General features: G+C 43.6%; 1 pseudogene; it reads left to right on the top strand.

The window, feature by feature from the left end:
- Positions 1-6120: 6120 nt before the first annotated feature.
- On the top strand, positions 6121-6719 carry LOC123042539 (geraniol 8-hydroxylase-like; annotated as a pseudogene).
- Positions 6720-13396: the final 6677 nt, after the last annotated feature.

The following is a 13396-nucleotide window of genomic DNA, read 5'->3' as shown; positions in this document are numbered from 1 at the left end:
CCAAGGGCGAGGGATGAAGAGAACCATTTTCCTGCTCGTTAAGACGAGGCGGACCAATAGGCAAAGTTCTCGTCCATCGGTGGCTACCGGAATGTCATCAACAATAGTAACAAGGTCTTACAGACAGATCTTGTACACCGAGGTGTTTACATAAGCAGGAAATTATCACTGCTCAGATAAGATAGGTTACAAGAAAGATTAAACAAAACAATAGGAAGGAAAGCATAGACTCGAATCAGTTATCGGTATTCTCGAGTGTCTAACAACTCAGAACCCGTGGAAAAATTGGAATCGGCGAGAAATAATAGTTGATGAAGAACTCATAAGAAGTTATGTCGTTCCGTGATATTCTCGAGATACCAGAGGGTAACACTCGAAGGTAGATCAAAGTAGAGGCTTGACAGGTGAAATGATCTGAACAAGACAAGTACTTTAACTCGTCCGAGAAATGCAATCGAAGGATAACAGTCCTGGTCGGAATCACGGTTGCCAAGGACCAAAACAAAATACAAGATGAATCTATACCAAGGGGATTATCATTATAACAAGAAGCTACCATGATAAGTTCCACATCAGGTCCATGGGCATGAACTCAAAGGTTCAAGGTCGACTCCCACTTCTCTAATGCACAACTTTCCATTTACTTCTCGTTTTCGACAAAGTTGTAGAATTGAAAATTTTATCCGGAGAAATGCCAGTAGATATAACTCGCATAATCTTCGGGTTCACACAAATTAGGGAAGGCGTAGGTTCAACCCATAGGGACATCTTAGGAACATATACCACAACTTTAGGAATAAGTAACTCAAGCTCGAAAGTAGAGCATGGTTGAGGAAGCAAAGGATACAATTTACCAAAGGCATTATGTATCCGAGGAAAGGCTCACAAGGTGATTGAATTTGAAGGACGTTGTCGGATAGAACCCCACAAAGGATCTAGTGGTTCACAAGGGATATAATGTGAGCATCAGTACTCAACCATAAGTAGAAAGAATGCAAGGATATCATATTATAGAAGCAACCGACTAATTCAGAGTTGAAATGCAAAGGAATTACGATTTCCAAAATCAAGGGATTAGAAGCAAACGCTCTGACCAAGGATGGTTAAGTTGAAAAGACTTAGGGCACAATCGATGGCAATCTGATTGGCTGAGAACCAGCTCATGTTCGGGAAGACGTCTGAGCCGGAAAGATAATCTATAAGGATCAACTGATGATTGCGACATAGACATATCAAATCAAAATACTCAAGATGATAATGACAAAGGATGTCAATGGATACTGCTAGGCATATGGAATTAACCAGAGTGTAGGCAGGTAAGACTTTCTAGAGCAATAGGCGACAGAGGTCATCGAAAGCTCGGATTGTATTACCAAGTATCTTATGAAGCATAAGAATAACCGGGGTGAATGGATACTTGATAAGAGCGAGTAATTATCCGAAGGGGTATTCATGCGGCAAGGACTGCAGGGCGGCAAGCATAAAGGATCCTCGGAACACCGAAGAGTATTTCAGGACATCTTAATAACAAGAGCAACTGGGGATGAAGGTATGAATGACAACGTAGGTAGTTACACATAAGGATTTATCGGTGGTAGGGATTGCAACGGCGAAGGGCACAAGGGTCTCGAGAAAGCATCGAAGAGTATCTTCAAAATCTTCTGTTGAAGCGGGCCACCATTTGGAATGAAGGGGCTCTCCGGGAGAAGTATTTACGAGAACCTAGAGTTATAGTTTGCAAAACCATTTAACCCGAATGGAAGAGAGATCAGATTCCCAGAGTATAGACGAGGAATAAAAGATCCTAATACCACCCAATTGGCGACGTGGGCCCATAGGCCACACAGCCATGTTAGTAAAACAATTTTTAAAAGACTAGACTCAACTTTGGCCAAGGAGTTGGAAAGGGGGTTCCTACAGGCAGTCGGCTCTGATACCAACTTGTGATGCCCCCGATTCAATCGTACACTAATCATACACGCAAATGTGTACGATCAAGATCAGGGACTCACGGGAAGATATCACAACACAACTCTAAACACAAATAAAAGAAATAGAAGCTTTATATTACAAGCCAGGGGCCTGGAGGGCTCGAATACAAGCTTGATACACCAGAGTCAGCGGAAGCAACAATATCTGAGTACAGACATAAGTTAAACAAGGATGCCTTAAGAAGGCTAGCACAAAAGCAATACGATCGAAGAGGCAAGGCCTCCTGCCCGGGACCTCCTAACTACTCCTGGTGGTCGGCGGTCTCCATGTAGCAGAATCCGTCGGTGGTGGCATCTGGCTCCAGGGATCCACCATCTAGTTGCATCAACGGGAAAGAAGAAATAAGGGGGGAAAGGGGAGCAAAGCAACCGTGAGTACTCATCCAAAGTACTCGCAAGCATCAGATCTATACTAAGTATGCATTGGTATCAAATGGAAGGGTTGAATCTGTGGACTGAACTACAGAATGCCAGAATAGAGGGGAAGGCCTAGCCTATCAAAGACTAGCATCTTCAAGCAGCTCCGAGCATCTTGCAGCATGTAGAAGAGTAAAGAATAGCAGTTTAATATTTAACAAACATGTTGTAACATTAATGCCCAGAGATCCTTCCTCGACTCCCTGCGAGAAAGCAATCCCGGAGCCACATATATCAAGTATCCATTTGTAGTTGTATAAGATCAGGATATAAGTCCAAACGTCCGTTACCGTGGACATGGCTATTAATAGATAATCTTCCCTGCAGGGGTGCACCACGTTTTCCAACACGCTCGATCACTCTGGCTGGACACACCTTTCTGGGGTCAATGCCCGGCCTCGGAAGATCAACACGTCACAGCCTGACCTAGCCTCAGCAGAGAGGTCCCCACCGATCTATGTCCTAAGCACTCCGGGGTCTAGGCCCATCGCCCGTTGCACTCCAGGTCGTTGCGCGCAGGGCGGGTCCAGGCTCCACCTCTACATGGATGGTGTCGGCCCAGCCGTGCCGCACTACTGAACTGGACGTCTGACAAAGCTTCGGCTGATACCACGACGCCGAGGCCCATAACTATTCTTGCGTGGTGGTTGGTGCGTAAAGGAGAGAGGCCAACTCAGAACAAATACCCAAACCATAGTGTATTATTAGCTTGCGGAGACGAGCAGAGACTCACGATCGAAAGTGGCCCCGTCACCCCGTCTCGTGGACTTACGAGAAGGGCCTAGAATGCCCGGCCATGCCACGTAACCATCTTGCGGGTGCTCTCCGGGCCCGCCCGACTTTCACCAAAGGTCTCAAGTAAAGTCAATTTTAATCGTGTGTCTAAACATTAAGGGGAAACCCGAGGAATCACCCATGGAGGATTCCACTCGATGTAACCATCAAGGAGAACGTAAGAGGGACCACCCTCGAGGTTCACACTTGAGGTGTTGAACGACAGAGCCGCATCGGGAATGGTGAAAGAGGAAATCACCCTCAATTATCACGACCGAATAGCTACACTACAGAATTATCATCAGGAGTGCGTTATGAGGGATCACCCTCGGCACTCGATAGTAACTCTGCAGAGTCGAGCAACAAAAGGGGCGTGATGTGATGTGAGGTGTCGGGCTCTGGTTGTCGATCATGCTGATTGAGTCGTCGATGATGAAGCAGGGGCAACAAGGACAAGGTGGGGGTCACTAATGGATCATTAGCCAACCTATACTAAGCAGTTTAAGATAAGCAGGTAGGGTACAACATCAGGTACAAAAGCAGGCTATGCATCAGAATATGAGCAATCAATAACAGTAGAAAAATCTAATGCAAGCATGAGAGAATAGAATAGGTGATATCGGGATGATCAAAGGGGGGGGATTGCCTGGTTGCTCAGACAAGAAGGAGGGTCGTCGTCGACGTAGTCAATCACAGTGGCATCGGCAGCCGTCACGGGGTCTACCGAAGAGAAGAGGGGGGAGAAAATAGTAAATACACGTAAACATATGCATAGCAAGACAAGAAGCGGGGCTAGAAGTGTTCTAACGCAGCGCTAGGCGATACTGGTGAAGGGGGAAACATCCGGGAAAGTTTTCCCGGTCATGGACGTCTGTCACACAGATGAACTAGAGGAGAAAGTTTGCAGGTTCGCTATGCTAGGGACGTGTGGCAGACAAACGGACTGCGTATCCGGATTTGTCTCGAAATTCTGAGCAACTTTCATGTAGAAAACTTTTCCATCCGAGCTACGGTTTAATTTCTATGATTTTTCAAAGTTTTAAACATATTCTGCAATTTAATTTAATTCGAAAATAATGAGTAAATGCTAGGTGCACCCAGCACAGGGTACACAGAACTGTACCCAGTGGCTGACAGGTGGGCCAGGGGGTCCCAGTTGACCAGTCAATGTTTGACTGGTCAACAGGGGGTGGGGCCCCCTATCATTGACTCACCTAACTAATTACTTGATTAATTAGGCTAACTTATTAGTTAGTTTAACTAAACCATTTTAATTAAGTTAATTAACTAATTAATTACCTAATTGATTATTTTATTATTAATATATTATTTTTTATCCTTTTTTTAAACTACAGGGGCATGGGGCCCGCTGGCAGTGGCACAAGGCTAGCCCAGCGGGGCGGGTTAACGGGCGCATGCCCTGGTCGGGCGCTCGCCTAGCAGGGCCGGCGAGGCCATGGCCACGACCGGTGGCGGCCCCGGGCGGGTGGCCGCCGGCGAGGGGAGGAGCAGGTCGCGCGGCCAGCGGGGCGCCGGCGCAGGGGGGCGAGGGGGCGGCGGCCCTGGGCAGAGGCGGCCGGAGACGGGCGCTGGGGATGGTGGCGCGCGAGCGCGGGTGAGGCTGCAGGGGAAAGGCGAGGCCGGTGCACGGCAGCAGCAGCGGAGCTGCAGCAAGTCAGCAGGAGCAGGGGTGGCGCCAAGCAGGCGGGCGCGCGCGCACAAGGACATGGACGAGCAGGGGCATGGGCTTGTGTGGCTGGGCGCCCACGAGCGTGGATGTGACCACGAAGCTCGGGCGGACATGGCGGGCACGGAAACAGCAACTATGGTGGCAAATGAAGAACGGGGCGTGGAGGAAGCGGAGAAGAAGCTCACTGGGCCCTGTAGTCGTGCAAAAGCGAGCTCGGGGATGCCGAAGAGGCTCGGGGTGGAGCGGATCGAAGACGACCGACGATGACGACCCGAGACAAAGACGATGTGGGCGACGGAGATGGGGACTCCTCCAATCCGATGGCGCAGAGGGTGAGGTAGATGACGACGGTCCTCCAGGGCTCGTCGGCGTGGCGGGGGAGGGTCGGTGGCCACATCGAGGCGAGGTGGCCGACGGCGAACGCGTTTGGTGGGGGAGAGAAAGGGATCTGGGGAGAGGGAGAGAGGAGGAGTGGGGAGCGAGGGGGCAAGTGGGAGAGGGGATCGAGGGGGCGCGGCGTCAGCGACCTTATCCCCTCCGGGGACTGTAGCGGCGTGGGCAGGCGAGGCGGTCGGGGGAAGAATGCGAGCGCCCCGGCCGTTCTAACAATGGGGAGGGAGACGACCGGGGGAGTGGGGTTGGTGGAGGTGGGCTGGGCTGTGGTGTACTGTAGCTAGCAGGCCTAAGTGCACAGGAGCTTGTTAGCCCCTTCTTTTTAGAAACGAAATAGCTACTTCTGTAATTAGAGAGCTAGCAAACGATTTGGTTGATCATGAGACTTGGCACATAATTACTTAACAATAAACTGAGAGGGCAGCAAAAAGTTTGAGGGCAATTTGAATGGTGCAAACATTTTTGGAAAATGCAAAGAGCCAAAATAATGTTGTTGGACCACTGGAATAATTTCCAGGGGCAATTTGGGGATTCCAAAAATATTGGTTTCAACATGAAAAATATTTAGGGATTATTTTCCATAGGATGAACTATTTTGATTGCATGATGGAAGAAACAAATATTTGACATGCATTTCAAATGGAAAAATGGCTTTGATTTGGGACAAGTGTCAGATGGAAAAGTGATCATGATGACATGGCCCCTATTAGAGGGGGATTACTGTAGTGAGATGTTGGGGATGTTACATCTACAGAAAATAATAAGTTGTACTCTATGTGGTGCTTGTTTAGTGTATCTAAATAGCTATATTTACTAGAGTATTGATGTGACATTATATTCGCATGTTAGGATTTGTTCTCTATTGATAGTGACACAAGCTCTAGCATAGTGGAATGGGCAATGCCCGAGCTTTTCCAAAACCCATCATCAATGTCTAGTGCTTGGAGCGAGCTTGCAGAAGTTATTGGCTCCAAAAGAAACATTGAAGAAGATGATATTGTTCGGTTGCCCGATGTCCAAGCTGTCATAAAAGAAACTTTTCGACTTCATCCTCCCGGCTCGCTATTGTTGCCACACAAACCCAAGAGAACAATGAAAATAGTAGGTTACACAATATCTAAATATTCACGTTGTTCATCAACATATGGGCAATAGGTCGAGATAAAGATGGATGGACTGAACCTGAGAAGTTTATGCCAGAGAGGTTCTTGGGTTCCGCAGTTGACTTCAAGGGTGCTGATTTCGAGCTCCTTCCATTTGGTGCTGGACGTCGGATCTACCCTGGAATGCCATTGACTATTAGGATGGTGCGTCTGGTCCTCGCTTCGTTGTTAAATCAATTTAAGTGGAGTCTCCCTGTTGAGCTTGAAAGGGATGGGATTGATATGGAAGAAAAGTTTGGCCTATCACTAACGAAGGCCATGCCTCTTCGTATTGTACCAACCCCGATTTGAATTCGAAACAAAATGTTTACCTAGTAAGGCTGCTTTAGATGTTTTTAATATGTAATAATTCAAATGTATCACCCACGAAATTTGTACCATTATTTATGTCACAGTTAAAACTATTCTTTTATAAAACTTGACTTCCTTGCAGTGTACAATTTGAATGGTATGTTGTTTTTGCGAGGAGATATGTTGTGTTACAAAGTTGCCATGGATGGTGGATGATCATTTGATGAGATATTATTGAGAGCCATAAAGAGAAGACAAATAGTTAACTTAATATGGCAATTTCACCTTTATACCTTAAGTATTGTGTTGGAACAATAGTAATTGTTCTTAGAAAAAGAAAATAAAATGCAAAAGTGATTTACAAAGCTCGAGCTCACATGAGCTCGAGTGAACAGTAAAATAAAAATAAAATAAAAATTAGAATTTTATTTTGCAGCAAACATTAACAAATGTTTTGATTGCTTTCAAAGTTTCATTAGGAAATGACATTCATGGAAGACATAGCATAAAGAAAATCAATGCTCCAAATTTTGTCAATGTTTCATACAGAAATAGTAATCAGATATTTTATTTTTGTATTTATTTTACTGTTCACCCGAGCTCACATGAACTCACGATCTGTTTAACCGCATCGAATAAAATGTATATAGTTTCATATCAGAATATCTACACCATTCAAAGATCGAAAATTTCATTGTTCATAATTCATCACTATGAAAATTGTCCTCTCCAACATTCGGAAATATTTCATTGTCCAGAATATTTCGTTTTAAATCTCTTGCACATTCCAAAGTTCATAAATCTTTCACAATCCAAATCGTTTTTCATAGTCGAAACATTTTGTACCTTCGTTATGCCGTCATCAATGAAAAAGCACAATTTCAATTTTCTGATATCCTAATCAAATACTTATAAAAAATGCAAATGGTATGAAGCACTTTTTAAAATTACACAAACATTCTTTTACCTTGTATAAACAATTTTAATATATCCAGGACATATTTTGTGAAACACATGAACATTATTTTCTAAGTGTGACGACCATTTCTTTGAATGGGACGAATTTTTTTAAAAATTACATGAATGCTTTTTACATTGTATAAACACTTTTTATATATTTCACTAACATTTTTTATATGCATTAATTTTCTAAATGTAATGAACATTTTTTTTAATGCTATCAACAACTGTGACATTGTATAAATAATAGCAAGATGCCCGTGCATTGCACGGAACATCAAGATGCATTTTTTTTTATAAAACACATATTCTGATTGACCCATGCGGGAGCAATCCCATATGTAAAAACTAATGATATCTCGAGAAAGAGGAGAGATAAGGTGAGGAGGAGTGGTGCGTGCTGGTGATTGGTGGTCGGACCGAGAGGAGGCAGGGGGGTGGACGACGCCAGCAGCGACCACCATGCCAGTTTGTTCCAAGGATTCATATTTTAATTGCTCAACAATGAGGTTGTGGGAGATAAGGATGAACAAGAGAAGGCCTTGTCTGCAAATGTGGAGAGAGGTGCGGGTATCTTTTAGTTTAATTTCTATCCGTCAAATATAGATCGGACGGTCTGTATTGGAAGATGGCAGGCATACCATCATCACCAACTCGGTTTTTTATAAGAGAAGAGATTTTTAATTGTGCACTGAACATTTTTTCAAATTGCACATTCCAAATGGTATAGAATTTTTAAAATACAAATAGAAGTTAAAAGATAGAAAGTAGAGTAAAAAACGCATATGCAACTTTCTACCGGGCCGGCCTATTTAAAGGGTCCCTATAGGCGAGACATGCTTCCGTCTCCCTGTGGGCGAGACAAAGCCAGGACGTGGTTTGCGTAAGCTAGGTGGGCACAAGATCCAGGGCCATGAAAAGGTTGTCGGCTACCGCCCACGATCGTAGCCGCCCCTGTGAGGTAGATCCTATTTGATGCTCGTTAGCGTCAAAAGCGCATGCCTTCGGTGAGGGGAGCCTCCGCTCGGGCCAGCGCACGTACAGGATTCACGTACTCTTCGTTTCGCTGCTGCTTCCTTCGTTCTTTCCTGCGTTTTCTTTTTTGTTTTTCTTCTGTGGATTTTTTCCTTTCGGTTCTTTCAATGTTTTATGCGGTTTTCAATGATATTTTTTTATTTCTTTTCTTCATTTCTTATATTTTTCTTTTATGTTTTTTTCCTCCTTTTCTGTGTGTTATATAAAAAGTTCACCATGTATAATAAAAATGTTCACCTAATTAAGAGAATGTTCACCATATATTATGAAATTGTTCAACATGCATTCGAAAATATTCAGAGTATATCATAAAAATGTTTAATGTGTATTTGAAAACCGTTCAACATATATCACAAAAATGTTCAATGTGTATTGAAAAACTGTTCAACATATATCACAAAAATGTTCGTATTTATAAATTGTCCAGGAGCTCCCACGAACACATACACTGTAATAGCGGTTTGCGAGGTCGATTCCTCAACCAAGCATAATTTGCCCCCCTATTTTAATAGCTGCTCGCCACCGCATGGGCTGGCCCATTCAGATCGCGCTCTGCGCGAAAGCTTGGCTGTTCGACGCTAACGAGCGTCAGCTAGGAGCTCTCCCCCTGGGAGCTCCTATACGCGGGAAGCTCCTATACGCCGCCCGTGTGCATCCGATCGTTGCGACTTCGCTGAAGCGACGCGCACACGGGCCGGCCCAATCATGTCGCTGTGAGCGAAAAATCGAAAAAGAAAGTAACGCATGGGCGGGATCGAACCTCCGACCTGCTGACAGAATACAGTGAGGCTAGCCAGCCGAGCTAGCAACCTCGACTGTTTTAGATGCATCGCCAATCTTAAAGTAGAACGCACAGCGGCAAATCCTTAAAAAAGGACGTTCAACATTTTTATAATATGCGTTGAAGAAATTTTAAAATACAGTGAACGTTTTTGTAAAAAATACTGGACAAATCTAAAATACTAATATGGACATTTTATTGGTATACGTTGAACAATTTTTTAATATATGATGAACAAAACTTAAATACACAATGAACATTTTGTAATATACATTGAACAATTTAATAATGTACAATGAAATTTTTTGTAATACACAATGAACATTTTCCGATATACGTTGAAAATTTAATAACATACAATGAACATTTTTGTAATACACAATGAACATTTTCTGATATACCTTGAACAATTTAACAATATACAATGAACATTTTCTGATATATGTTGAACAATTTAATAATATACAATGAACATTTTTATAATACATAATGAACATTTTCTAATATACATTTAAAAATTTAATAATATACAACACAGTACAAGGTGAACTATTTCATAATATACGATGAGCATTTTCTTAATACATTGACAAATTTGTAACACATGATGAACTTTTTCTATAAATACGCAATAATGAGAAGAAGAACAGAAACATAAAATAAAAAAAAAGAAACGTAAAAGAAAGAAAATGAAAGGAAAAAAGGAATCAAAACAGAAAAATAAAAAACCGGAACAAAACAACTGAATACCGGCCAAACACAGTGAAAAACTGGAAGCAAAAAACCATACAAGAAAAACGAAAAAAAAAACGCAAGAAAGAAACAAGGAAACAGCGGCGAACGAAATCCGTCCGTGGGCCGGCCCAAGTGGCGAGTTGCTTCAGCGAAGGCTCGTCCTTTTGACGCCTGCGGGCGTCAAATAGGATTAGCCGCATGCGTCGACATCTCCATCTGATCTGCATTTGCTAAAAAAAAACTCTGATCTGCAACGGTGCAGTTCTGAAAATTATAATTAAAAATGAGTTTGCTAATTCTCATATACCTGAAATGTTTACAACCATCAATCACCATTTTGAGACAAGGCCAAAGGCTGAAGGGCGTGAGGAGTGTCATCCACGACAGGGCCAAATAGTGGACGAGCAGGAGCCGACGAGAGCGAGACCGAAACTTGATGGGTGCGGGTTGGGATGTGCGCATTCACCAAAAAAATGCAGTGAGGAGATGACGAGAGCACGAACGGTCGCGGGTGGCGGCGGCAAACAGTCCAACCGAGGTACATGGGGTGGATGGCGTCAGGTTGAAGATGAAGACGGCATGAGGTCGAGGCTGATCCTAATTTGTTTCATATGCACCATGAGAAAAACGAAGCTAGACAGAATGCACTGCATATTTTGCAAAAGCTAATTCAGTTATGCTCATAAATCTTGCCATAGCGATCTATACCACTCTTTTCCGGGCGCAACGTACAAAACCGCTTTGTGTCAGAAATAAACAAGACGGTATGACCGACTCATCAACCAAGAAAATAAAATCCAAATGATAAGTGTCACACATGTGGCACTAAGTAACAACGCTCGCCCTGACGTTTTTACAATGAAAATTGCCATAAAAAAAACCCCGAAAGAAAACTAAAACTTGGCATCCAAACAGAAAATTGCCATGTTTCATCGTTGTCATCCTTGGCTAACTAAACGTGTTGCGAACCAACCTGTGATTAGATGGTTAGGTGGACAGTGGTATCCCAGCCCATCAGGGTTCAAGTCTTGGTGCTCGCATTATTACGGGATTTATTTCAGGATTTCCGGCAATGCGCTTTCAGTGGGAGGAGACGTTCTCGTCGACGACGAGACGGGTGTGTATGTGCATTCATAGGGATGAGTGTATGCACGTATGTATAAGCGCTTGCGTTGTTAAAAAAAACTTGTCATAAAAAACGTCAGGACAAAATCGCTTTCTGCCATACGTGTGACACTTGGCAGGACAACCACTATACCAGGACCGTGGATGGTGGCGATGAGCGTGGGCGCCCTCCACCGAGCAGCCAAGGCCAAGGCCAACGTTAGTGGCAGCGTCTCGCAGGGCGCCAAGCAGCTTCCGCCGGCGGCGGAGAGGCGGCGAGCGGAGAAGGCCGAGGAGGGGCTGAGGACGGTGATGTACCTCAGCTGCTGGGGTCCCAATTAGTACTACCACCTAGCTTCTTCTAGTTCTAGCCTCTGTTAGAAACCTCTAGCAAGTAGCAACAACCGTGCCGTGTCACTTGGCTGGTTAGTTCCCTCCTGATTGTAAATACTCCCTAGTATGTATCACTCGATGATGATGGTGAAATTTCCCAGCTTGAGTTTACAGTGCCCTGCTTGAGAAAGGGGTTTACATTGCCCTCCAATTCCAAACTGTCTGTTCGTTTCAGATTCTTCCGGAGTACTATTGCTTCGAGTTGTTCACGGTTAAGCTCTGCCCGTTGCTCCCTTCGCTGCTTTGATGGGCAGAATCGGAGAACACTTTGGCCGGAACAAGATCGTGGGACCAAAATAACTGATCGTGGCCCTCAAATCTTCTGATCGAAGCGACGGAATCGAGCAGTGTTTCCTTTCCAGCTTCTACAGAGGACAATCGAAACTGTAACATCCCCGCAAGAAAAGAAGCAGCAAAATTGTACATGAACTAGTTCAATTTGACATCAAAATCAAACAATTCAACAATGTTATTACAAACCGTTTTTCACTTGAATACAATAAACAATCTGAATGCAACAAATAATCCAATGAATGAATTTTTCCAAGTAAAAGTTAATGAACTAAAGAAATGTAAATACACTATCACCCATGCTGTTTGTGTGTCATACGAGGCTTGATAGTTATGCCAACATTGTCCTACTTTTTGGCCACCTATGTATCCGTCTCATCTGCAATGACCATGTCATGTAGGATCACACAAAATATCATGATCCTTGCCAAGGCAATTTTATTCCAGAAATAAGCAGGACACTGGACAATTGCGAACCTACTTTGCACAATTCCAAATGCCCTAGCAATGTCCTTCCTTGCTACTTCTTACATCTTTGCAAAAATGATTATGTTTGGGGATCAGAAATTTTCTTCATAAATGTTGACCAAGATGGATAGATGTCATCGACTAGGTAGTATCCTTGGTCAAAATCATAGCCATTCACCTTGTAGTTGTATCCTGGAGTAGTACCACATGTTTCCAATGAGATATATGCAAGCATTGATGTCATTGTGAGATTCAGGCAAGTCAAAGTAGCAATGCGAAATCCAAAAATCGTCGGAGGTAACAACTTACAAGATAATAGTTGAATCATGAAAACCCGATGAATTGCCCGTGTCATTCTACCAGGCAATTATTCCACCTCCAATGCATAAAGTCAACGCTCCCAAGCATCCGAGGTCACCCTCTTACTTCACCCATTAATTTCTAAAAGACTCTTTCATCGGCATTGGGTGCTCATAAATACTGAGCTCCATGAACCCTAACTGCAACATCGACGAACACTTTTGTGCACTTTATGGTTATATCTTTCAAAGATATCCATGTGTCATATCTGCAGGAGTGTCATATGCAATCATCTGAAGTGTTAGTGTCACGGTCACCTTCTGAAAAAAAAAAGCCCAGCAGACCGGCGGCATTCCTCCGTTGCTTGAAGAACGGTCCATTAGATTCCATGTTATCAACAATTCGACATAATAGCCGTTTGGGCATGTTGAAGCGTCACTGACAATCAAATGCGAGCTCATTATATAACAACTGAATGCGAGCTCATTATATATTTCCCATTAAAATAAACTCGAGAAACACCATTTATTACACACTCATGTAAGGGAACATTTTGTCAAACATTCTGTTGAGACGACATGATATATATGGGCAAAAAATTGAACACGAG

The sequence above is a fragment of the Triticum aestivum genome, chromosome 2B (genome assembly GCF_018294505.1).
Source record: "Triticum aestivum cultivar Chinese Spring chromosome 2B, IWGSC CS RefSeq v2.1, whole genome shotgun sequence".
NCBI classification, from domain to species: domain Eukaryota; kingdom Viridiplantae; phylum Streptophyta; class Magnoliopsida; order Poales; family Poaceae; genus Triticum; species Triticum aestivum.
Note: the sequence above shows the minus strand (reverse complement) of the source record. Positions and strands in the feature narration are given on the sequence as shown.